At 37.4% G+C, this 25,320-nt stretch overlaps 1 long non-coding RNA gene across 1 annotated transcript in view; it reads right to left on the bottom strand.

Moving 5' to 3' along the window:
* The window catches only part of LOC109436854 (uncharacterized), a 92,182-nt gene that overhangs the window by 15,559 nt on the left and 51,303 nt on the right, over window positions 1-25,320 (bottom strand). Inside the window, exon 5 of the long non-coding RNA XR_012497409.1 lies at window positions 23,595-23,720. This is a non-coding gene — a long non-coding RNA (uncharacterized LOC109436854). The remainder of the gene's footprint in view (window positions 1-23,594; window positions 23,721-25,320) is intronic.

Raw genomic sequence — 25,320 nt, 5'->3', positions numbered from 1 at the left:
AGGAGGGAAGGTAAGGGATCCACTCCACCCTGTGCTGGCAAGTGTCAGGGTGTGCTGAGGAGACTTCCGTTCAGCACAGTATGTGGCATATACTTACATAATTAATTGCAGCATGGGTAGGTGGGTAAGAGTTCACTCTTGCTGCCAAGGCTTACTAAGTGGTTTCTTCCATGATGGGCTTGTGTGACTCTTATGTAGTTACCATTTTAATTTCAAAATCTACACAAATCACAGTAACATTTGCAGCCCCAGTGTCTTTGGCTCCTCTTGCCAAAATGGGTGCCACACAACACAACAGGTACTTAAGGGAAAACAAAAATACCACATCCTTCTTATAGCTTCAGGGCATTAAGATTATCTAGTCTTTCCCTCTTTTCCTTAAAAGGAAAGAGTGTGGCTTGCTAGTCCTCAGTATGCTGCAAAGATGAGAGTACCCTGGTTGGGACTGTGTGCCCTGAGATGCACAAGGTCTGACAATTAAGTCCTTGACTTGCACCATGTGCTTACATTGGCAGCACTGTACAAACAGCTCAGTAAGGTTTCATAACCTTGGTATATATCAGTGTTTCACAGCGGTGTTTGTGTCGATGTGTGGCGGTATCTTGCTGAGTGGCATTCATTATTGTTGTTGCATGTTTTTGCGTGCCGTCGCGAGAATGTCTGAGCTTGAATTAGAGCAATGAACAAACATTAAATTTCTTGTTAAACTTGGCAAGAGTGGAAGTGAAATCAGAGACATGTTAGTCCAAGTTTATGGGGATAATGCCATGAAGAAAACAGCAGTGTACAAATGGAGTAAATGTTTTTCTGAGGGGAGAGGATGTGTCACTGATGAAGAGAGGTCAGGGTGGCCAGTAATGACCAGAACTGACAAAAACATTGTAAAAATTCATCGAATTGTGTGTCAAAGTCATCAACTGACTATAAGAAGCATACCGTGTTTCCTCAAAAGTAAGACCTACCCAGACAATCAGCTCTAATGCGTCTTTTGGAGCAAAAATTAATATAAGACCTGGTATTATATTATATTATATTATATTATATTATATTATATTATATTATATTATATTATATTATATTATATTATATTATATTATATTATATTATATTATATTATATTATACCTGGTCTTATAGTAAAATAAGACCGGGTCCTATATTAATTTTTACTCCAAAAGACGCATTAGAGCTGATTATCCAGCTAGGTCTTATTTTCAAGGAAACATGGTAGCAGACCAACTAAACAGCAATAGAGAAACAGTTAGGAAAATCTTAACTGAAAATCTTGGCATGAGAAAGGTATGTGCAAAAATGGTCCCGAAGGAGCTCACTGATAAACAAAAGCAATGGAGAGTCGGAGTTTGCCAAGACTTTTTGGAGAGGCAAGACAATGTTTTGGGCTACGTTATCACTGGTGATGAAACCTGGTGTACCAATATGACCCTGAAACAAAGCGTCAAGGTACACAATGGAAGTCAGCCAATTCTCCATGACCAAAAAAGTTCTGTCAAAATAAGAGTCAAATCAAGAGTCAAAATGATGTTGCTAACACTTTTTGATATCAGAGGGATTATTCATTATAAATTTGTACCAACTGGACAAACAGTTCACCAAGTTTACTGATTGGAAGTGCTAAAAAGGCTGCGCAAAAAAGTTAGACGACCTGAACTTTTCGCCAACAGTTCATGGCTCTTGCATCACGACATTGCACCAGTTCGCACGGCACTGTCTGTGAGGGAGTTTTTAGCCAGTAAACAAATAACTGTATTGGAACACCCTCCCTACTCACCTGATCTGGCCCCCAATGACTTCTTTCTTTACCCAGAGATAAAGGCAATATTGAAAGGAAGACATTTTTAAGACATTCAAGACATGAAGGGTAATACAAGGACAGCTCTGATGGCCATTCCAGAAAAGGAGTTCCAAATGGCTTTGAAGGGTGAACTAGGCACTTGCGTCGATGTATAGCTTCCCAAGGGGAGTACTTTGAAGGTGACTGTAGTGATATTCAGCAATGAGGTCTGTAGCAGTTTTTGTAGGGTGAGTTCTCAAACTTATTCGTTAGACCTCGTATACCTGACCAGTACTCTGCAAAACTAAAACTGTCAATCATGAAAACCAAGGAATGAAACACTGTTAACAGGAGTCCACATAGCCAACAGAAGCCTACAGAGACATGACAACTGAGGGAGGTATGGTATCTTGGATGGGATCCTGAAATAGACAAAAAAATAAGTAAAGGCTGAAAAGATCTGATTATATACATTAGTTAATAATAATGCATCAATATTTGTTCATTAATCATACTAATAGAAAATGTTAATAATGGGGAGAATGGGTAAGAGGTATATGGAAACTCTCTATACAATATTTAAAATTTTTCTATATATCTAAAACTGTTCTAAAAAGTAAAGTTTATTTTAAATAGGAATTAATAAATGAATAAATCATTTTTAAAAATGCCACTTTCTTTTTAAGAGCCAAAGGCAGAGAACTGTAATAATAAAATGATCAGTAATGTATTCCCTTACTAGTTCTAAATAATAAAATGATCAGTTATGTATTCCCTTAATAGTTCTATGTCAACTAGGCTGCCTAAGCTTTCTGGATCCTCATTTCCATGTCTGTAAAAGACAGTGTGGTGTAATGGGTAAGAAACAAAGGCTTTGGGATCAGATAGTTTGCATTCTAGCTCTGCTCCTTACAGGTTCTATGACCTTGAGCCTTAGTTTCTGAGGCTCATTATCTGAGGATAATATTGCTTTCCCAATAGAATTAATGTGAGGATTAAATGAGAGAGAGTGTTTGGAAGCATTTAGATAAATAGCAGTATAAAAAAAGAAAGCCCTGTGATCGCTTGCACATGAATGGACAAAGTATGTCAGGTTTTGTCAGCAAGATAACTTGTTCTTAAAGTCAAGTAGCAAAAAGGGCAGAGACTATAGGGCTAAACCCGTACTTTTACAGACAGCTGGAGAGGGCAGGACTCTTTCTCTCATCTCCTTCAAGCATCAGGTCTGATCATCTCCTCTCCTCGGAAGGACTAGGAGCTAAGGAGATAAAACAGAACTGCTTGTCTGGACTTTAGATGAAGAGAAAGAGGCCAGCAGCCTGTCTTAGACATTTTATAAAGAAATCAACTGACAATTTTTATTTATTTCAGCTGTTTAGTAGAATACATTTTGTCAGTGGATGTTGAAATCTTCACTCCTCTCAGAAGAATGACTGCTGCACCTTCCTCTTTGGGACCACTCACCTCACATTGAAAAAACAGCTTTGGAGCAGAATGAAATGTTTTCCAGAGCACATAGGAGTTGGAGCTTTGGCAGTACGCTTCCCCATATAGCTTCAGAACTCAAGTAAAAAAATATACTTCAAGTAGAACGTTGGCTCTGCCCCCTTATTCCATGGCAAACATCCAGGGGCACTGAACCAATGCTACCCTGAGTCCCTACTGCCAAAGATGCAAAATTCAGGCCTTGCCCAGTCTTTGCATCCTTCGACGCTTATATAACGCTTTATAAAATGTATCCTCATCCTTTTCAGCATTAGAGTACTCAGTTTTTGACAATCTTTGTCTAAGACCACATTGGAGTCATGAAAAGACCTCAGCAGTTACGACTCCTTCAATATCAAAAATGACAAGAGTCAGAGAATGGCTTTGGAGTCAGAAAAGCTGGGTTAAAGCCCAGCGATGCCACTTGTTAGCTGGGTAAACCTTCATGCAGGTCGCTTAACTTCTCTGAGTCTTAGTTTCCTGATCTCTAGAAGGGTGATAAATTCTTTAAAAACTCAAATTAGATGATGACTACAAAACACCTAGCACAACACTTGGACACGGTCAGCATTCAAAAAACAATACGTTTATCATAAAAGGGGCTTCAAATGAAGTAGAGATGGTCTCTGAAGTGTTTGGAAATTTGTCTAATATGGGAGGCAGAACAAGATACAGAAATGGAGCCTAATATAAGCTGAAATGAGTTGCTTGAGAAAAAACTAACTTTCAATAAGATTATGAATCATTCCTGTTGGTTGGTTGGATTTCTTCCAAGTTTGGTCATCATGGTTTTAATTTACAAAATGAGATGTGAGCTGCTTCTGAGAACTAAGAGGGCAACACAAGGGTAATCTGATCAACCTCTACCAACCTCTACCACCCCCAACCCACCTGGCCAACACCAACCAGCATCTCTCTACCTTACTTGGAGCCTCTCATTCAGCATCTTGTCTCCAGAAACAAAATTTCTTCATATATGTTGTCACAACAGAGGATCACATCTGTTCTTGCCACACGTGACACATGTCCCAGCCATGCTCTTCAAAGCAGAGGCAGTTCTCAGTACTCTCAATCCCCTCTGGCTAGTTCAAAATATGAGTGAAGCCTAAAGATTTCAGGAGTGATTGATAACAATTTCAATCCCTTGAGGCTTACTTGTTCCTTTTTTAAACAATTTGTTCTGCTTACCAGCTGCTTCTGCTCATAAAAGGCCAGGGAAACATTAGCACAATATGTCTTCTAGTTATCTGGGTGTCTAACGAAAAACGTATTTAAAGGATTCATCAAATCCTAATAGACAGGCTAGAAAGGAAATCAGCCTATACCAAGAACTGAAGTTCTGGTTTCCTGCAAACGCTTCAAGGTTTCCGTTCCTTTCCTTGAGTGAAGCCATCGCTGTGTGGCCACAAATCCTCCCAGCCTGTTTTCTCTTCCTCTTCAGTTTGCTTCTGGTGCCTGGCATGGAAGTTTGCACCTAGTATGTTACACTTAAGGGAACCATGAATATAAGGGAAGAGTTGTCCTGAGTTATACTATTAATAAAAATACAGAAGTTTGATATAAATTTTAAGTTAGAGTTCCTCTGTTAAATTCTGGAGATGTAGTTGCTTGCTTCTGATGAGTGATACATACTTGTATAAATGGCTATATATTGAGAAGGGTTTAAATGTAATCAATGATTTTTTTTTTTTTTTTTTTTTTTTGGATGTATGTCCTTGATGCCTTGCTTCCAATTGCTAAATTGGAGATGACTATTCTTATTTATCACTGCCTGTGGATGACCATAAACTCCACTTCTCCTACCAAAAGACTCTAAAACTAACTGGCTATCTGAAGATACAGAAATTACCTCCCTTGATTTAAAACCAATAGTTAACGATCTCAAGGGCATACTAGAGAAAAAGATGCTGGAGACTCTCTCGGCACATTGTTCATATCTTTGGCACCTCATAGAATTGCAGTTAATTGGTCTCGTGCTCATGAAACCTTTAGTGAAGAGACTGCACTTCTGTATGTATCCCCAGCACTGAGCACAGTGTGTGGTACATGTGGCAGGTGACACAGATCAAGGAAAAACCTGAGACATGACGCAAGTTGGTGATTATTGTCCTCGTCAAGGCAAGTGGTAAAGCACTACCCTGCAGAGAGCAGTGGATGTCACAAGAATGACAAAACTGGAGGCCTGGTCAACAGCTCTCTCCACATGAACATAGCACCCTGTTCTTTATTGCCTGACATCCCACTGTGTCACTTTCTAGGCTGGGCACCAAAACTAGAAACAATAGCTCTGAAAGTCCACTGCTAAAGCATGCAATCAAGGGATATCTAACCCTTTAGCATCTTGCATTCTACACTCTGCATAGAACCAGCTGCAGGACCTTCTCTGCGTGCAGGTAACAATGAGCAATCTAAGTCCTGAGTACATCCCTCTCCCAACACATTACCTTAATGAAATAGAAATATGAGGCCAACACCACTTCCGCCAGATCACAATATCACAGACAATCTCACCTCTTCTCTTTCCAATTTCCACTAGCTTGTTGGCCAGCCAGCCCCACTGTGGTGTGTTATAAATTCAGCTCTCACCACAGACACACAGATTAGGGAAAGGGGGCACAAGCAGCAGAGATCTGCCCTGAGTTAAATGCCTCTCCAGTGCTTCTGACAGTGTGACATGTCATCTGATGTGTGTTCATTCCAGCTGCACACAGTCCCCTGGGACGAGGAACGTGTCCCTGCTTCTCAGCCAACCTATTATCTCTGAATCACTGACAGTCAAGCTTCCGTGTGCCTGACTTGTTCCAGCTACAGCAGGGAAATGAGCGGTTTAGTGCAACCACACAAATGATATATCTGGAAATCCATGTGCTTCCTTTAGCAGCTGTGTTTTCTAATAGCAATAGCAGGGGTCATAGGTTTGTTGGTTTGATTGCTTTTATTTTTAAATGATTTGCAGTATACAAAATACTATAAATGATATACTATAGAGTTATGCAATGCCTGACCTAGAGGTTTCCAAGATTACAAGGTGAGTGGATGGTACAGGAAGATTAGCGGGGGGTGGGGAGGTACCTCTTGGAAAGCAGGGCAGTTTTCATGGTCAGTTCCCTTCCGTTAAGGGAGAAAGAAAGCTTGGAAAAATGCTAGTTTCCATTTATTCTGATTGAATAAGTTTTAGATATTCAGGAACAGTTTTATCTACATAAACAACAAAGAAGCAATTCCACTTTTAAGATCAAGGCTAAAAGAATTTTGCTCTTCAAAATTAGAGACAGGTAAGGATGAACAGTGACTGAGAAGAATGAATAATTCTCGTCTACAGGACTTAAACTGACAGGAAAATGGATTCCAAAAATAATTAAATGGCAGTTAGTTAGCTTTAAATAAGAGACTCCTTTAGGGCATTAGATCCTCCTCTTCCTTCTCTTCCTCTTTCCCCATCCTCTAATCTCTCCTTTTTTCCAATGTCTTCCCCTTTCCTCCTCCTCCCCTTTCATTTAAGGTACCTGGAAGACCACAGCAAAGTCAAAGAATGAGCTCTCTGCTGAGACAGTAAAAACTTTAAAATGGAGAAACACTAAATCTGTAGCATTTGAAAGGTATTGGAGCAGGAGTAAGAGAAAATCCCCTAACTGGGTAAATGTGACCTTTAGAAAGTCACCCACTCAATTTTTCCTGATTGTTGTCTCACACTCTCCCCTTCCTCCCCTAGCCAACCTACAAGTGGAGGTGCTATTAGTGAAAAGGGCTACGAGCATGTTGAAGCTGCATAGGTCAGCCTCCCCCAAGTAGATTCTTTCCCCAACATCTAGTTCTGGGTTGTCCCCCTGGAAGTTTCCTCCCTGCATCCCAAGTTCCTCTACCCCTACTCCCATCCTCAATCATCCACTTCATGACTGGTCACAATCTGGAACTCCAGGGCCACAAGTCTACTCCAAGGCTTGCTCTCCTGTCCTGGCATTCTTTGAAAGAATAAGTCTTTCATCAGGTCTCCAATGCATGACTTTCAACCCCATGAAGAAAAACCCCAGTGACGGGGTCTTCAAAAACCACAATCTCATTTGGGAGCTGCTCTTGTTCTAGGAGTTAATCTTCAGCAGTTAATTCTTCCAGAAGTCTAAGCTATTAAGGCTGACTCCATAGAAAACCTGCAGCAAGAGGGCCTAGGGTTGGCTTTGACCCTCCAAGTCAGTGTGGGTGCTGAATGAGAGCTCTGCCTGGTGTTCTAGGGAGTAAACATTAAATCCAATGCAATAGAAACATAGCAGCACACATGCACACACCCCCACACACACTACACCTCCACAACACAAGCATTTGTTCTTAGAATCAATTTGATACTGACCCATACTAAAGAAAGAATATCTCAATAATCATAATCTCCCTGCCACTGGATTTTCATTCTTATTTAAACATCCACCATATTGTTTGATCACACCTCATACCTGTTATGTTTGGGTAATATGACTTAAAACAAAATATCAGACCTGAAAAGGACCTCGGTACTCATCTTTTTTAAAATAACAGCTTTATTGAGACATAATTTACATTACATAAAATGCAATTTTTTTCATATGTACAAGTCAGTTGTTTTTAGTATATTCACAGAGTTGTGCAGTCATCATCACAATCTAATTCAATAAAATGTTCATCGACCCCAAAGGAAACTCTATACCTATTAGCAGTCATTCTCTATTCTCCTCTCTTTTCAGTCCATGGCAACTACTAATGTACTTTCTAAGAATCTACACTTCTGGACATTTTACATAAATGGAATTAAACAATATTATACAGTATGATACGCCTTTTGTGACTGGCTTATTTCACTAAGCATAATGCTTTTCATTAAGCATAACTTTTTCAAGTTATTATATGAGGAATTACCCTGGAGTATTAAATTAAAATCTTAGCTTAAAACCTTCTAGTTCAGATAAGAACAACTTAATTTCCATAGTATACAAAAACTTTGCTGCAATATAGTTTTGATCCCACCTGCTTTGTGCTATTATTGTCATACAAATCAAATCTTTATGTATTTAAACCCACCAACTCAACACAATTTTATAACTATTAGATATAATTCGAGAAGAAAGAAAAAATTACAAGAATTTATTTATACTGTATTTTATATTTATCTGTGTGGTTACTTTTACTAGTATTCTTTATATCTTTTTGTCGATTCACATTAACACCTATTGTCTTTCCTTTTGGCCTGATGTACTCCCTTTATTATTCCTTATAGAGCAGATTTGCTAGCAACAAATTCTCTGTTTTTGTTTATCTGGAAAGGTTTTAATTTTTTCTTCATTTTTGAATCCTAGTTTTCCCGGATATTGAAATTTTGGTTGGCAGTTTTTTTCTTTCAGCACTTTGAATATGTCATTTCATTCTTTTCTGGTTTCTGATGAGAAAAGTCAGATGTTAATGTTATTGAGAATCCCTTGTACATGATGAGTCACTTTTCTTACCGCTTTCAAGATTCTCTCTTTGTTCTTGTCTTTCAACAGTTTGACTCTAATGTGTCTAGGCACGGATCTCTTCGGTTTTTTGGTGTGTGTTAAATTTCTCTGATGTGTAGGTTAAGGTTTTCATCAAATTTGGGAAGTTTTCAATAATTGATTCTTTAACATTCTTTCTGCTCCCTTTTCTCTTTCTTTGTAGGGTTCCCATTATATGTATGTTGGTGTATTCAGTGGTGTCACACAGACCTCTGAAGCTCTGTTCATTTTTCTTCATTCTTTTTTACTTTCTCTTCCTCAAACTGTATAATCTCTATCAACATATCTTAAAGTTCTCTGATATATTCTTCTTCTTGCTAAAATATGCCATTGATCCCCTCTAGTGAATTTAACATTTCAGTTATTGTACTTTTTAACTCTAGAATTTCTATTTTTTCCCTTTTGATAATTTATATCTCTATATTGATATTCACACTACTTGGCAAAACACTATTTGCATACTTTCCTTCAGTTTTTTAGACATGGTTTACTTTAGCTCTTTGAACATATTTAAAATAGCTGATTTAAAACCTTTGTGTAGGAAGTCCAATGTCTGATTGCATTTTTTCCTGTGTATGGGCCATACTGTGTTATTTCTTCACATGTCTCTTAATTTTCATTAGAAACTAGATATTTTAACTAATATAATCATTTTTAATTATTATTTTATTATATAAAAATCTCATCCCACCTTCTCCAGGTTTGTTGTTGTTTGTTTAGTGACTTTTCTGAAGTAATACTGTAAAGTCTGTATTATGTGTTGTGTGTGGCTACTGAAGTCTCTACTTGATTAACTTAATGGTCAGCTAATGATCGGACAGAGATTTCCTTAAAAACGTTGAACCAATAAGCATCCTAGTCTTTATGAGGGGCTTTGTGAATGTATTGAGACATGCCTTCAATGCTATGGAAGGCAATTTACAACTCTTCCTTAGCCTTTATTTCCTGTTTTCACAGCCTTAGGGTCAATACAATCTAAGGAGAGGGAGATGGAAGACAGCAACTTAAACACTACAAAGCTCAATGTTCTGACCATGATTCAGCTGATTTTCTTGAACAGATGTTTTTCAAATGTTGCAACCCTTTCATTTCCAGAGTTCTGAAATTTTTAATTTTGACAATTTTTGTCAGTTTTCTTGCTGCTTTCCTGGAAAGAGGAGCAGATTTTTGAAAGTCCTTACTCTACCATTCTAGAAGTGCTTCTCTGTCTGACTCTTATATCCTACTCTGCATTTTTAACAGCCATCCAAATATCTCTTTATTCTACACTCATAATTTCACATATATTTAAATAAATGGCACTTACGTAAAACATGCTATTATGGAAAGGCATTTCTCACTTATTAATTAATATGCTATAGATCTTTCTGTATCAGTAACTTTATCATTATTTTTAGTGGCTTGATTCCACTTAAGGCATATTCCCACATTTCAAAAAAGATTATATTGTATTTGATACCTAAACCATATATTTCAGTTATGAAGCATAACTAAAAAAAGTACACCCACAAACTGAACATCCAATTTAAAAATATTAAACCTGGTTTAAAAAACCATCAAATAAGGTTAAATAATAAATTAGATATAGTCTGTGTTTATAGATAGAAAAACTCAATATTCTGAAGATGTAATTTCTATTCAAATTAATCTATAGAATAATGCAATATCAATCAAATCTCAGTGTACTTTGTTGAGAAATTTGTCACATTGATTCTAAAATTAACATTAAAAAGCCAAGCCCCAAGAATAGTTGAAAAGAATAATATAGGAGACTTGATCTACTAGCTATCAAGATTTATTATAAAGCTATAATAATTAAAGTCATTTATAGGTTAAGACCCAAAAAGGCACTAAGCATAAAAGATTGATAAAACCGATTGCTTTAAAATCAAGAATAATGAAGAGAATACCATAAAGAAAGTTACAAACACCAGGACCAGATAGCTTCATTAATGAATTCTACCAAACATTCAAAGAGCATCTAATACCTGTACTCCTCAAACTCTTCCCAAAAATTTAAGAAGAGGCAATATTTCCTACCTCATTTTATTAGACCAACATCACCCTGATACCAAAACCTGGGGATAACACACACATAAAAAAGAAAATTACAGACAGTATCTCTGATGAAAACAGATTCAAAAATCCTAAACAAAATTCTAGCAAACTGAATACAAGAATGCATTAAAAAGATTATACATCACGGTCAAGTGAGGTTCATCCCAGAGGCACAAGCATGGTTCAACATACATAAATCACTCAATGTGATACACCACATAAACAAAATAAAAGATAAAAATCATATGATTATATCAATAAATGCAGAAAAAGCAAAAAAGCATTCCACAAGATACAACCTCCATGTATGACTAAAACACTTAGTAAAATGGGTACAGAAGGAAACTACCTTAACATAATAAAGGCAATATATGACAAACCCTCAGCTAATATCAGAATTAATGGTGAAAAACTAAAGCCTTTTGCTCTACATTCAGGAACAAAAGAGGGTTGTCCCCTATCACCTCTGTTATTCAAAATAGTATTGGAAGTCCTAACCAGATCAATCAGTCAAGACAAAGAAATAAAAGGCATCCAAATTGGGAATGAAGAGATTAAATTGTCACTTTTTGCAGATGACATGATTCTTTATATAGAAAACTGTAAATACTCCACCAAAAAAGCTATTAGAAACAATAAATGAGTATAGTAAAGTTGCTGGCTACATATACAATGTACAAAAATCCATAGCTTTCCTATATACTAACAATGAAATTTCAGAAAAAGAATGTGAAAAACAATTCCTTTTGCAATTGCAACAAAAAGAATAAAATACCCAGGAATAAACTTAACAAAGGATGTGAAGAATCTATACACTAAAAACTATAAGACATTTCTAAAAAAAACTGAAGAAAACACAAATAAATGGAAAGAACTTTCATGTTCATGGATTAGAAAAATTAACATAGTTAAAATGTCCATATTATCTAAAGCAATATACAGATTTAATGCATTCCCCATCAAAATCCCAATGGCATTTTTTAAAGACATAGAAAAACAACAACAAAATCATATTTCTATGGAATCACAAAAGACCCTAAATAGCCAAAGCAATCCTAAGAAAAAAGAATAAGTTTGGAGATATCACACTCCCTGACTTCAGCTTATACTACAGAGCAACAATAATCAAAACAGCATGGTATTGCAGAAAAACAGACACACAGACGAATGGAATACAATTGAAAACCAAGAAATAAACCCACATATATATGGGCAGATAATTTTCGACAAAGGAGCCAAAAACATACAGTGAATGGTGCTGGGAGAATTGGAAAGCCACATGCAAAAAAAAAAAAAAAAAAGAAACTAGACTACTATCTGTCACCATGTACCAAAATTAGCTCAAAATGGATCAAAGACCTAATAAACATAAGACCTGAAACAATAAACTGCATAGAAGAAAGCATAAGTACTAAACTTATGAACCTTGGATTCAAAGAGGATTTTATGAATTTGATCTCAAAGGCAAAGGAAGCAGAAGCTAAAATAAATGAATGGGACTGTATCAAACTAAAAAATTTCTGCACTGCAAAGGAAACCATCGCAAAACAAAGAGGCAACCAACCAAATGGGAGAAAACATTTGCAAGCAACACCTCTGACAAGGGGCTAATATCCAAAATATATAAGGAACTTATACAACTCAACAGCAAGAAGAAAAACAATCCAATTAAAAAATGGGCAGAGGATATAAACAGAAACTTCTCCCAACAAGACACACAAATGGCTAACAGATAGAAGGATATATAAAAAAATGTTCAACTTGACTAGCTATTAGGGAAATGCAAATCAAAACCACAATGAGATATGATCTCACCCCAGTCAGAATGGCTATCATCAACAAGACAAATAATAGCAAGTGCTGGAGAGGCTGTGGGGGAAAAGGGACCCTCATACACTGTTGGTGGGAAAGTAGATTGGTGCAGTCACTATGGAAGGCAGTGTGGAGTTTCCTCAAAAACTTATGAATAGAATTATCATATGACCCAGCAATCCCTCTCCTGGGTAGCTACCAAAAACATCTGAAAACATTTATATGTAAAGATATATATTCACTGCAGCTTTATTTATTGTGGCCAAGATATGGAAACAACTAAAGTGTCCTTCAATAGATGATTGGATAAAAAAGTTGTGGTACACATACACAATGAAATACTACTCTGCCATAAGAAAAGATGAATCACTGCTATTTGGGACAACATGGATGGATTTTGAGATTATTATGCTAAGTGAAATAAGTTAGACAGAAAAAGTTGAGAAACATATGACTTCACTTACATGTGAGATATAAAACTGAAAGCAACAAATGAACAAGCAACAAATGAACAAGACAAACAAAGAAACAAAAATGCATAGGCGCAGACAGCAGTTTAGTGGTTACAGAGAGTAGGGGGCGAGGGGGAATGGTAGAAGAGGGTAAAGGGGATGAAATATATGGTGACGGAAGGAGAACTGACTCTGAGTGGTGAGCACACAATATGATATATAGATGATATGTAATAGAAATGCACACTTGAAACCTATGTAATTTTACTAACCATTGTCACCCTCACTAAATTTAATTAAAACAAATACATACATAAATACAAAAAAAAATACACGCAAAAAAAGAAAGTGACAAACAACAGGAATTTATGCGATAGTGAAATAGGAAAAAAGGAGATCAAGTTTTTAAGGGACGAATGACATTTCAAATTCATGCTTGTAACTGTTTGTTCACTTGGTATTTATTTTCTTCTTTATTCTCCAAACAGTGTAACAGCTGGTAAAATTAAATTCCTATTTCTAAATTTATTCATCACAGAATGGCAATACAGAAGACTACAGAAGTGAAAGTCATATTCAAGAAGAAAAGAAAGGAATGAACATTTCCTACATGCCTATCACATGCCAGGCACTTTCATTTACATTCTCACTTACTCATTGTTCTCATTTATTCCTCATTATTCTTTGAGTTTAGGCATTATGTCTTCTTTCCTAAAGTTAAAGAAATGATCACTTTGAGGTTATTTGCTGGAAATAAAATTAAAACTAATGTATTGTTTTATTCCAACAGATGTATTCTTTCCACTTTATCCTGCTGCTTTGATATAAATTCCTTATAATTCATTGTCCTTGGGAAGATAAGAAAAATCCATATGAAGTTAAAGAAAAACAAAGCAAAAAGAAAACTGGAAGATTATATTGATAGGATTTCACTTCTACAGATCAATTTGGGGAGAATTTACATCTTTACAATATTAAGACATTTTCCATGAATATGGTAAATCCACATACTTAGGCATATAGAATAATTTTCAGGGAAGTTTTTATATTTTTATAGTTTTCTCCATACATGTCTAGCACATATTTTTAATTGTTCTTGTATACAGAAATCATATTCATTTTTTATATTGGTCTTATACCCAGTCACCACAGCAGTCACTTTTGTGACTGCACCACATTTTTTCAACCTGCTTCCAATTTTAGCACAATGGCAGTGGGCAGTTTGATACATATGCCAGTGTCCTACTTCAAGTATAAAATGTGATGTCTCTCCACCAACTTCCCATCGTTTGGAGGGACAGCTCTGAGTCACATTTTATAGATCTTCAGAAAGTCACCAGTGAGATTAAACTCCAGTTGCCCATAGCAGCAGCTGACTCAACAACACACCATGGATTGGAGCTTTTTTATTCCTTATCGCATTCTTCTAGCTGCTTCTCTGAGTTACCTCCCAAATAAATGACATACATCCTAGCTCCTTTCTCACTCTACTTTCAGATAAAACTAAAAACAGTCACCTTCCTAAATACTTGTTTTATTTCTAGTAATTTGACTGTAGATTCTTTTTGTGTTTCTATGTATTCAATCATAGCACCTTTGTATGTTGATAGATTTGTTAGATCCAAATCTTATATATTTTGTCCAATATCTTTTCTTTCTATCTTAGCCTAGCTAGACCTTCCAGAAAAAGTGATAATGGGTGTTGTTATCTTAGTCCTAATTTTAAAAGAAATGCTTCAAACAATTTTCCATTAAGAAGGATGTTTACATTCAGTTTTTGTTAGATACCCTTTATTAGGTTAAGGAAGTTTCATTATATTCATATTTCACTAAGAGTGTTTCTCATGAAAGGGTGCTGATTTTAAAAATAAGTTTTCTGCATCTTTTGAAATGATTATATATTATTTTTCTAATTTCATTTGTTAATGACATAAATGACCTTTGTAGATTTTCTGATAACAAACCACTCTTGCATTTCTGTATTAGACCAAACTTGTTTATGATGTATTGTTCTTTTATATATTGTCAGATTGATTTGCTAATTTGTTTTTTAGAATTGAATGCATTTATATTCACAACAGATATTTGCCAGTAATTTTCTTGCTCATGCTGTCCTTCTCTGGTTTTGCTATCAATGTTCAATCTAGTTGCACAAAATGTTTTGGGAAACATTCACTTTTTTTCTAGGCTCTGAAAGTTTGTATAAGTTTGGAATAACCTTTTCACTGAAAGTTTCATAGAAACTATATTTTCCTTATTTTAAAAAGCCTTCTGATTTCATTTACTTAATGATTGCCATGGACTGAATTATTTCTCCTCCAAATTCATATGTTGAAGACATAACCTCTACCGTGGCTGTATTTGGAGTAAGGATATAATTAAGGTTAAATGAGGTCATAAAGATGGAGCTCTGATCCTATAAGATTAGTGCCCTTATAAGAAGAGCAGCCATGTGAAAACAATGAGAAAGTGGTCATCTGCAAACCAGAAAGAATTCTCACCAGGAAACTTTTGATCTTGCACTTTCCAGGCTCCTGAACTTTGGGGGAAAAAAAATTATATTGTTTAAGCCACTCAGTCTATGATATTTTATTATAACAGCCTGAGCCCACTAATCAATAGTTATTAAAGTAGTTATTCAGCCTTTCTATTTCTCTTCAAGTTTTTTTAGGGATTTATTCAATCAAATTTATTGGCATATGCTACCTGTCCTTCCATAGGTGACCAGATTGAAGCAGACAGAAGTTAACTGACCTATTTAGGGGCACAAAGTTAGTTAGCTGCTTGACTGAAAATTAAGTTTCTTCAAATTGAATTTTTGGTTAATAACCCTTGCAAATATACCTGCACAAAGAAAGATTTAATTAAAAATTCTGATGCTCTAAACACCATGGACTAGAATTCTAACTTTTAATTAAATATTATTTGAGATTGTATATTCAACTAGTACAACCTTCGGCAAAAAGTTTGATAATCACATTGTGCATTACCCAGCTCATTTTCTCTCGCATACTCTCAATGCCTAATCCCCAAAGAAGAGAGCTGCCACATGAGCATTCGCCAATTATCCTTTCATAACATATTTCAGAGCTATGTGTGAATCTATCAAAAATCAGTTTTTCGGATGAGGCTGAGGCCACTGAATGACATAATCAGTATCTGTGGGTAGCTTGTAACATGGCTGTGTGTCACAGGCTTAGCAAAATGTAAAGAAAGCTGGAAAAATAGCCAAATCCATGCAGTAAGGATCCGTTGGACATTAAAAGACCAAGTCCAGATGTGAAGACCAAGGATTCACTTTGATTTTACAGTAGGGAGTAGAAGCCTGAGGAAGATGCATCCACAAGAACATGGAGGGAGTGTAGTTTCAGAAGTGTTGAGAGAGATTAGGTGAAAAAAAAATCAGTTTCCTGAATAAATCCTTCCCTCAATTTTGTGCCTTAAAGTTAAATACAAAGAACCCTGAAATCCTCAGTCAGATAGATGGAGATGGAGCCGCATTCCACCTGCAAACCCCTTGTGAAGTGTTTGTATTCTGGGGGTCACAGGGAAAATTCTGGAGAGAAAGAAGTAAGATCAGCATGCTAGCCACTACGGATAGACTGTCAATTCTAGCCCTGAGGATTTATGTAGATCATTGCATTAAACCCTCTCAACCACCATAAGAAACAACTGAAGCTCTAAGAGCCAACATCTCACAGTTTACAAAAGATCAGACAGATATTACCACCATTGGACAGAAAATGGACTTGGATATTTGCAGTCCCACTGCAGAGTGAAGGTTCTTGATACATTTACGTGCTACCTTCTTATTGCATCAGAGATGGAGCAGAGGTATCTATTGATAACTGAGCACTCATTCTGACTTCTGGAGTGGAACTAGAGCAAGCCAAATATAAAAGGTCTCCATATTTGGCACAAAAAAACCCCAGCGTTTAGGTATTTATTGTGTATAACAAATCACTGGAAGACTTAGTGGCTTAAGACAATAATGATTCATTATTTCTCAAAATTCTTCAGTCTAGGTAGGCGTCAGCTGGCATTTCTACTGTTGGGGCTGGGTTATCCAAAATGACTTCTCTCACATGTGTCCCATTTGTTAGGATGGCTGGAACCACAGGGCCTGCTCCAGTTGTTCTAGCATCTCTCTCATGCTCCACATGGTCTGTCCAATAGAGTAGCCAGACTTCTTAGTGGCTCAAGACTCCAAGATTGAACAGTCCAAGAGCATAATACCACACTATGCAAATGATTTTCAAGCCTCTGCTTACGTTTTGTTTGCTGATGTCCCATTGACCAAAGCTCAGAGTCAATAGCAGAGGAAACTGCGTAAAAAGTGAATTATCAAAAGGCCTGGCATGCATGCTGTAAAATCTGAGTTAGAAATGAGGGTTCTTTTGTTTTTTGGTTTTTTTTCTGTCTCAGGGAAAGCCATAAAGTTCAGGAAGACAGATCAGGCAGAAGAGGACTGAGAGAGCCTGGAATCAGTCCACCTGCTACAGGATGTCTGGAAGAGGATCGAGTACTTCAACTGCACTGCAAACTTCTCGAGTCCCCTCCAGCCAGGTCAAATATCAGTAATAAGTATTAGTCCAGGACACAACCAGTCTCACAGAGGCTAACATGAGAAAAATGGGATTTTACAATAAACCTACTGTGGACTTTACAAAGCAATATGAAATCCAGAAGCAAATTAGGTTCAGGAATAAAAAAGGCAGAAAAAATTGATCTCAAAGGACTAGACCCAACCATAGGATTCTAATTCCTGGTAATTTCAAGTCAAGGGGAACTAGGAATAGTGAAGATATGATGATGGCACATTAGTCTCCTGTGGAAATGGAGACAAAACAGTGTTAAGACACTCAGGGCCAAAGTACTGGGCAACAACTTCATCTCAGGAACTAGACAGACTCCTATTTTATGAAAATTAAAGCAGCATCAGAGCTATACTGGCCCAAATATGGCTTGATTCTGAATCCCTGAATACTGGTTTGGAGGTGCTCCAATACCCCCAAATCATAACCATGACTAGCCCAACCTATATGGAGCAGACATATGGCCTTTTCATATTAATGCATCCTTTCCTTTAAAGAACCACCTCTAACGCATCGTGCATGAGTTTATGGGGCTGTACCTGCCACTTCTCTACCCCACAGTGCCCACAATGGGCAGGTGGTCAGGCCTTGTCAGTAATAAGTACCCTCCCAACAAGAGAGATTGATCCTAAGTTGTGAACCTGTGTTCTAGGCAGAGACAATCTGAGGTCTCCTCTGGGATTCATTTTCAGGCATGGGGAACATCCTTTCTGTTGGGATTTTTGGAGTAGGAGAATATAAATCTGAATTTGAGTAGTTTTCTTCTGCCACGAGGAAAGTCTTTCTATAGGATAAAGTGAAGCGGCTGCAAGCACATACAAAAGACAGACAGAGAGCAAGTCTTGGTGGCTTTCCCTGATGCTGGACTTATAACAGCTCTTCCTTTAACATTGTGAGTTATGCCATTACCTTTCTACCACATGAATGACTGTATGAGGCTGCTCAGGCTGCTATAACAAAATACCACAGACTGGGTGGCTTCAACAACAGAAATGTATTTCTCATAGTTCTGGAGGGTGGGAAGTCTAAGATCAAGGTGCTGGCCAATTTGGTTTCTAGTGGGATGTCTCTACCTGGCTTGCAGTTGGCCACCCGCTTTCTGTGTCTTTACATGGACTTTCCTCCATGCATGTGGAGAGAGAGAGAGCTCTAATATTTCTTCTCTTTTTATAAGGACATTAAATGCTATTACATCAGGGCCCTACCCTTATGGCTTCATTACATCCACAAAGGCTCTATCTCCAAATACTGAGCTTAGGGCTTTAACATAAGAATTGAGGGTATGGGGTACAAACATTCAGCCCAAAGCAGTAATAAATCTACCTTTTTGCCTACGGTGAATGTTTTTGTGCCCCTTACAACCCAAATAATCCTGACTTAACAGAGAGAAGGGCTATTGTAGGCATGGAGAAGTTGCCAGAGAGACCTTCATAGGTCCCATTTCTGAATTATCAAATAACTTCAATGGGCAGGTTTTGGTGCATTTCCATCCCTAGTTCCATTCTTTGAAGATGATTATGTACTGTTTCATTTACTCAATGGCATTTTTTTTTCAGCACCAATTATGTCTCAAGCGCTGGGAAACAGAAATTCAAGAAAGACCTGGCTGCCTTCTTTGGAGAACTCCCTTCCTCTCCTTTATATCTTTCCATGCACATTCACATATACTGTTGGAGGCATTTCAATTTTCAAATCCAGTTCTATTCATTACTAAACACTTGGCAAAACTAAACAGTGGTGTAGACTGTCAAGGAAAAAAAATGGATTACTCACATATAGCAACTAAAATAAACAGTCATAAATCATACCTAACAAACCCAAGCCCTGCCTGGGTAGGGAGTTGTCTTCTTTACTTTCTGCACAGGCACAGAATCTAAAATAAAGAACACCTTTTAAGAATTCAGAATCACATCCTCACTGATCCTCACATTCACGGAAGACGAAAACCTTGCTAATGGGGATGGAGCCTTTCTCCTGTGGCATATTAATCTTCAAGGAGACTAACCAATTTCTCACCAGGAAATTCCAAATTTTGTCATAGGACTGCATTATCTCTATTATTCAACCAAATTAGACTGAAGTAAGAGGATGGGATTTAAACAGATGAAAGGAAAAAAACCAAAAAACACTTTCCCTTCTTTAATATTGGATCTGAAAGAAAAATTTTATTGCTCCAAATGATCTTCTCTTGCAACAAAAGCAACTTTATACTGAAAAAGAAATTCTCCTATTTGAAGCTTGTCAGACACATACAACGAAAGGGAACAGTGTATAGTAAAGCCAAATTTTTTTCACCTGATGAGGAGAGCAAAGATGTTCCTGCCACTTCAGCAAACTACTTTTTTATTCTAAATGTTTCCTACATATAGATTAGGAAGGAAAAATTAAAACTGTCTTTGTTAACAGGTGACATGATTGACTACTTATCCTCCTCCCCTTGTTTAGCTGTCATTTAGCTGTAAATGGTGGATACATGACATTGTGTACTTGTCAAATCCACAGTACTTTAGAGCATAAAGAGCTTGAACCTTAGGGTATGCAGATTTAAAAAAGTCATTTAGGAGGTCAGAGGGTCATAGAAAGGAATGCAGACTCCTACAAGAGGACCTAACTGTATAACAAATGCATGAATCAACCTCACTGAAGGGGTGGGGGGGAATGATGCTGACCTAGTAGGTAAACTTTGGAAATTAGTGGATTCTGAAAGACTAAATGAGTGGATTCTGAAAGGTAAAAGTAATGACACATAAGCACTGTATTCTAGTTAACAAAGTTACTTTTCACAGGAACATGGTTTAACAATTCTGATGCTGTTATAATTGTACGAGTATACTAGAATTGAACAATTAAGTAAATGGATGGTGGATGATGGGAGTTAATTTTCTCATCGTTGGATTGGGAATTTATAGATAGCAGTGAAAGGAGGTTAGAGTAATGGATTAGAGCTTGAGACCTCAGAACAAACACATGTTTATCTTAATATAGATGCAAATAATCGCATATGGAAATATTTATAGACATGTGTACATACATGTGTTAGTATACATCCTTGTATTTCCTGGTTAGGTCACCTGAAAGCCTAAAAGAACAATGTCTCAGTCACAATGAACCCAATTAGTGCCCACATCCTGCATTAATACCATTCTCCAATGTAAAGAGCCAGGGTCCTTGAGAAATGGCTGATTCTAAGACTGGACTGGAACAGAAAATATTCAGGATGAGCCTGGAACATCTTGTCGTGTCAAATGTAAAGAAATGTTAAAAAAAAAAAAAAAATCCACCATTTATGGTAGTAAGTATATCAAAGGGGCACAGGAGACAACTGAAAGAGCTCTCAATAGCCAAAGCTGGAACAACCTGAGCAAAAATAATAATAATAACATTACAGTAGTATTGGATTATAAACCAAAGTATAAAATCAATATTCATTAGTCTATATTGATATAAATAGTGAATAAACTAATAAATAGGGTGAACAAGTCTCCCATGCAGAAGAATTCCACATAATTTACGTAGACATTCTGTTTTTAAGAAAATGAAGTGTAACTCCCCACTCCAGTGTGGGCTGTGTGTGGGGACAGAGTCCCAGAAAGCAGTGTCCAGGCTCTCGACCTCACATGGAAAGGTGCTGGCTCGGGTAGTAGATGGCCATCAGCTGTGGCTAGTTGGCCATCAGCTGTAACCAGTTAGCCAATTAGCCACTGATATAACTGTGACGGCTGTGTTGGTTGGAGAGTCAGTCGGTTGGTTGGCAGGCAGAGAAGCGGACAGCAGGTTGCAGGTCATGTGGATCCTGCCTCCAGTGAGACTATAGTGGTATGACTCCCCTATCTGTGGCTCCGTGGGTGTTCCTTTTTGGCCTCACAATATCCTGCATTCTTATGTGGGGAGCGGGACTAGAGGCCCCACAGGCCGCCCTGAACGACACTGTGCATAGTGATTTCCTTCCAAAGTATACAGTATAGAAATGGAGAAAAGAGTAATTTTACAGTCGAGCACCCTGACAAACACTGCCTCAAGCAAATGATGATCAAGAGCAATATCAGCAGCAATAAGTTATACTGATAGTATGTATCCTTGCTATGATGTGATGAAGGTGGCATTTTATCTCTGTGATATTTTCCCCCCAAACTGATAACTTGATTATAATTATGAGCAACCCATCAGACAAATTTCAATAGAGGTGAATCTATAATATGCCTAACCAATACTACTCAAAACGGTCAAAGTCATCAAAAACAAGCAAAGTCTGAAAAACTATCACAGCCAAGAAGGAAGAACATAAGGAGACATGACCACTAAATTTAAGATGGATGAGATCCTAGAACCAAAAAAAAAGGAACACTAAGTAAACTAAGAAAATCTGAATAATCTATATACTTTAGTTAATAACAATATGATATTAATTCATTAATTGTAACAAATAGACCATGCCAACATAAGATATTAATTATAGGAAAACTGGGTGAGAGGTATACGAGAATTCCGTACTATGTTTGCAGTTTTACTGTGTATCTAAAACTGTTCTCAAAAATAAATCTATAAAAACAAATGTATGCACCAGCTGTCTACATCAGTCTTCATTAGTTTCACTTGACCTCCCAGTTCAACTGTTCATTGGACACTAACCGAAAAACCTGTGTCCTAATTCTCAGCAGAAAGAATTTGATTGCCCAATTTGGGTCAAATGTCTGCTCTGCCTGAGTCTAATTAACAGTGTCAGGGAGTGTCTAGCCACATAGCTCCTATTCGTAATGTTTGGACCATGAGATCAGCTTCTTTGATGTAAAGTAACTAACATTTCCACTAACTCACCTTCATTCCCCAAATTAGAAGAGAACAGACCCTCGGGGAGGGGTGAGGAAGGCTGGGTAATTTTGGAGCGGGAAGTGGTGCCTTTAGCATGAAGAGAAAACCAAGTTACAAAATGGTAACTATTCTCATTCTATCATTTCTTCTTCATTTATTAGTTGTGATACCTTCCTTTGTCAAGTACTTAGTTATCCTATGGTACAATTATATAGGAAAGACAAGTTTTGCCTTTCCTTCTATTTATCAATTTTCAAAACAAAGAGTTGATTTGCTAGCATCCTCTACAATTTCAATGAGGTGTTTTTTTAAATTTTAGTGTTAATAAATATATTTGCTGTGTTTCAACCCACTGCAGTTATTGTACTTATTGATGTTCAAAATTATCCCATTTTCAGTCAGTGTGACCTATCCACTTTTATTTTCACGCCCTTTGGGTACACCATATGTCGTGCGGGGGACCCTGCTCGCTACACCATTTGTCACGTGGGGCGGCAGGCAGGGTCTCTGGGCACAGCCAGTCTTTCTCACATATTCTCAATGGTGTCTGGTCAAGACACAAAAGCAAACATCCGCCAGTTCCACTACATGGTGGTACGTTCCCAAGCAAACAGTCAAGTGGTCCATTAAATTAGGGATGGAGCCCATTCCCCATAGTGCAGTCATTCTCCAGGGCTTGCATTAGCTCCACAATGTGGGCCCTTTCCCCAGGGTGCAGGGCGAGGGCTCCAAGTCCAGCCCAACCTGGGGGTGAGGGCCTCAGCAAGCACTTCTCAGCCCACAGGGCCACAACAACCTTCACTTTCTCCGGCCTATGCTGGTTGGGGAACCGTCCACATCTTCCCACCCTTCCACGGGGGTCCAGCTCTCTGGCAGCTGCCCCTCCTGGTCTTCCTGAGACTGAGTGTTCATACCCACAAACTTCTCCACCACCCTCCGGACAGCTTTGGCCAGCACCGTACCCTGCTCGCTGCGCCATTTGTCGTGAAGGGTGTCATGCGGGACCAGAGGCCCCTCATGACACTCTGCAAGACCCAATATTAGTCTTTAATAGCTTTCTTGCTTTCAGATATAACATAATGTTCTAGACTCACCATACATGTTTCCTTCCCCAGCCCGGAAATCAGTTGTTTTTCCAAGAAGTTCAGTTTCTTCTCAGGGAAAATGACGTTTAGAGAACATAATTCAGGTGCTGGTGAGCTTGTTGCTACTGGACAGACCTAGAAAGTACATATTTTTAAGATAAAATATATTATAATATAAAAGTGACATTTCCATTTCAAATTCATTACAGAACGACAAGATTTTTACTTAATCCTATCAACATTAAATTTGCATGTCCTTTCAACAATACCAAAAATCTTGGTTCTCCAAAATGCCAACATAATTGTTCATTAGCTTTATCACACAAGCCACCCACAACCAATGCTATCAATATAACTATTGAAAACAATTTAAGACATTTTTAGTTCTTTTTATACCGAAGTACATCCCAATAAGAATGTACAGATTACTGAGTTCTAAACACACTCAAAATAGTTCTTTCTGTTTAGTTATGCCACCAATGCAATGCAATGTTAAGTTCACTTATTTCACTTTGTTTTTAATTATTAAAATGTGCTTTTTAAATTTAATTTTGCTCTATAGCTGTAGAAAACATTTACATGGTTTCAAATAAGATCTAAAAAACTGTCCTTATCAAAGAAATTTAGGTGCCATACCCCATTACCTTCCCTCTCCCATTCCTAACCATTCATTAAAATTGTACTGTTTGTCTTTCCATTTTTTTAATTTAAGCAAATGTGTGTGTATCTGCCACACTTCTTAAATCTCACAACACACGATTTTCAACCTTTGTTTTATTTAAAAGGTCCCAAATATTATTTTGTAATAGTAAGAAAATTTCTCTTTCTTTTTTTTCAGCTGCACAGTATTATTCCATTGTATGAATGTTTCATAGTTCATGATACCCTTTTAACAAGCATTTTGGTTATGTCCAGACTTCAGCTATTACAAATAGTGCTTGCAATGAATAGCCTTGTTTATATGTCTTCCTACTATATAACTTTGTGTGTGACCTTGGAAGAGAATCCTAAAGTAGAATTGTGGCTTCAAAGATAAAGTCATATGGGAGTCTGAGAATTAAGTTTGTGAACTTGTTGAAATGATGTTGCTAAACTTTTTTTATATCAAAGGGATTATTCATTATGAATTTGTACTAACGGGACAAACAGTTAACCAAGTTTACTATTTGGAGGTGCTGAAAAGGCTGCATGAAAAAGTTCGATGACCTGAACTTTTCGCCAACAATTCATGGCTCTTGCATCACGACAATGCACCAGCTCACACAGCACTGTCTGTGAGGGAGTTTTTAGCCAGTAGACACATAACTGTATTGGAACATCCTCCCTACTCACCTGATCTGGCCCCCAATGACTTCTTTCTTTACCCAAAGATAAAGGAAATGCTGAAAGGAAGACATTTTGATGACATTCAGGACATCAAGGGTAATAAGATGACAGCTCTGATGGCCATGCCAGAAAAAGAGTTCCAAAATTTCTTTGAAGGGTGGACTAGGCACTGGTGTCTGTGCATAGCTTCCCAAGGGGAGTACTTCAAAGGTGACTGTAGTGATATTCAGCAATGAGGTATGTAGCACTTTTTCTAGGATGAGTTCGCGAACTTAATCGTCAGACCTCATTCACGTACTATCAACTTTGTTCCAAAGTGGTTCCACTGTTTTGCATTCCCACAGCAATTTATGAAATTACCTACAGCCCCAAAGCCTCACTAACAGAATAAATTGTCAAACTTCCGAAT

This window comes from Rhinolophus sinicus, linkage group LG06 (genome assembly GCF_036562045.2).
Source record: "Rhinolophus sinicus isolate RSC01 linkage group LG06, ASM3656204v1, whole genome shotgun sequence".
NCBI classification, from domain to species: domain Eukaryota; kingdom Metazoa; phylum Chordata; class Mammalia; order Chiroptera; family Rhinolophidae; genus Rhinolophus; species Rhinolophus sinicus.
The sequence above is the reverse complement of the archived record's forward strand: the minus strand, read 5'-3'. Positions and strand labels throughout refer to the sequence as shown.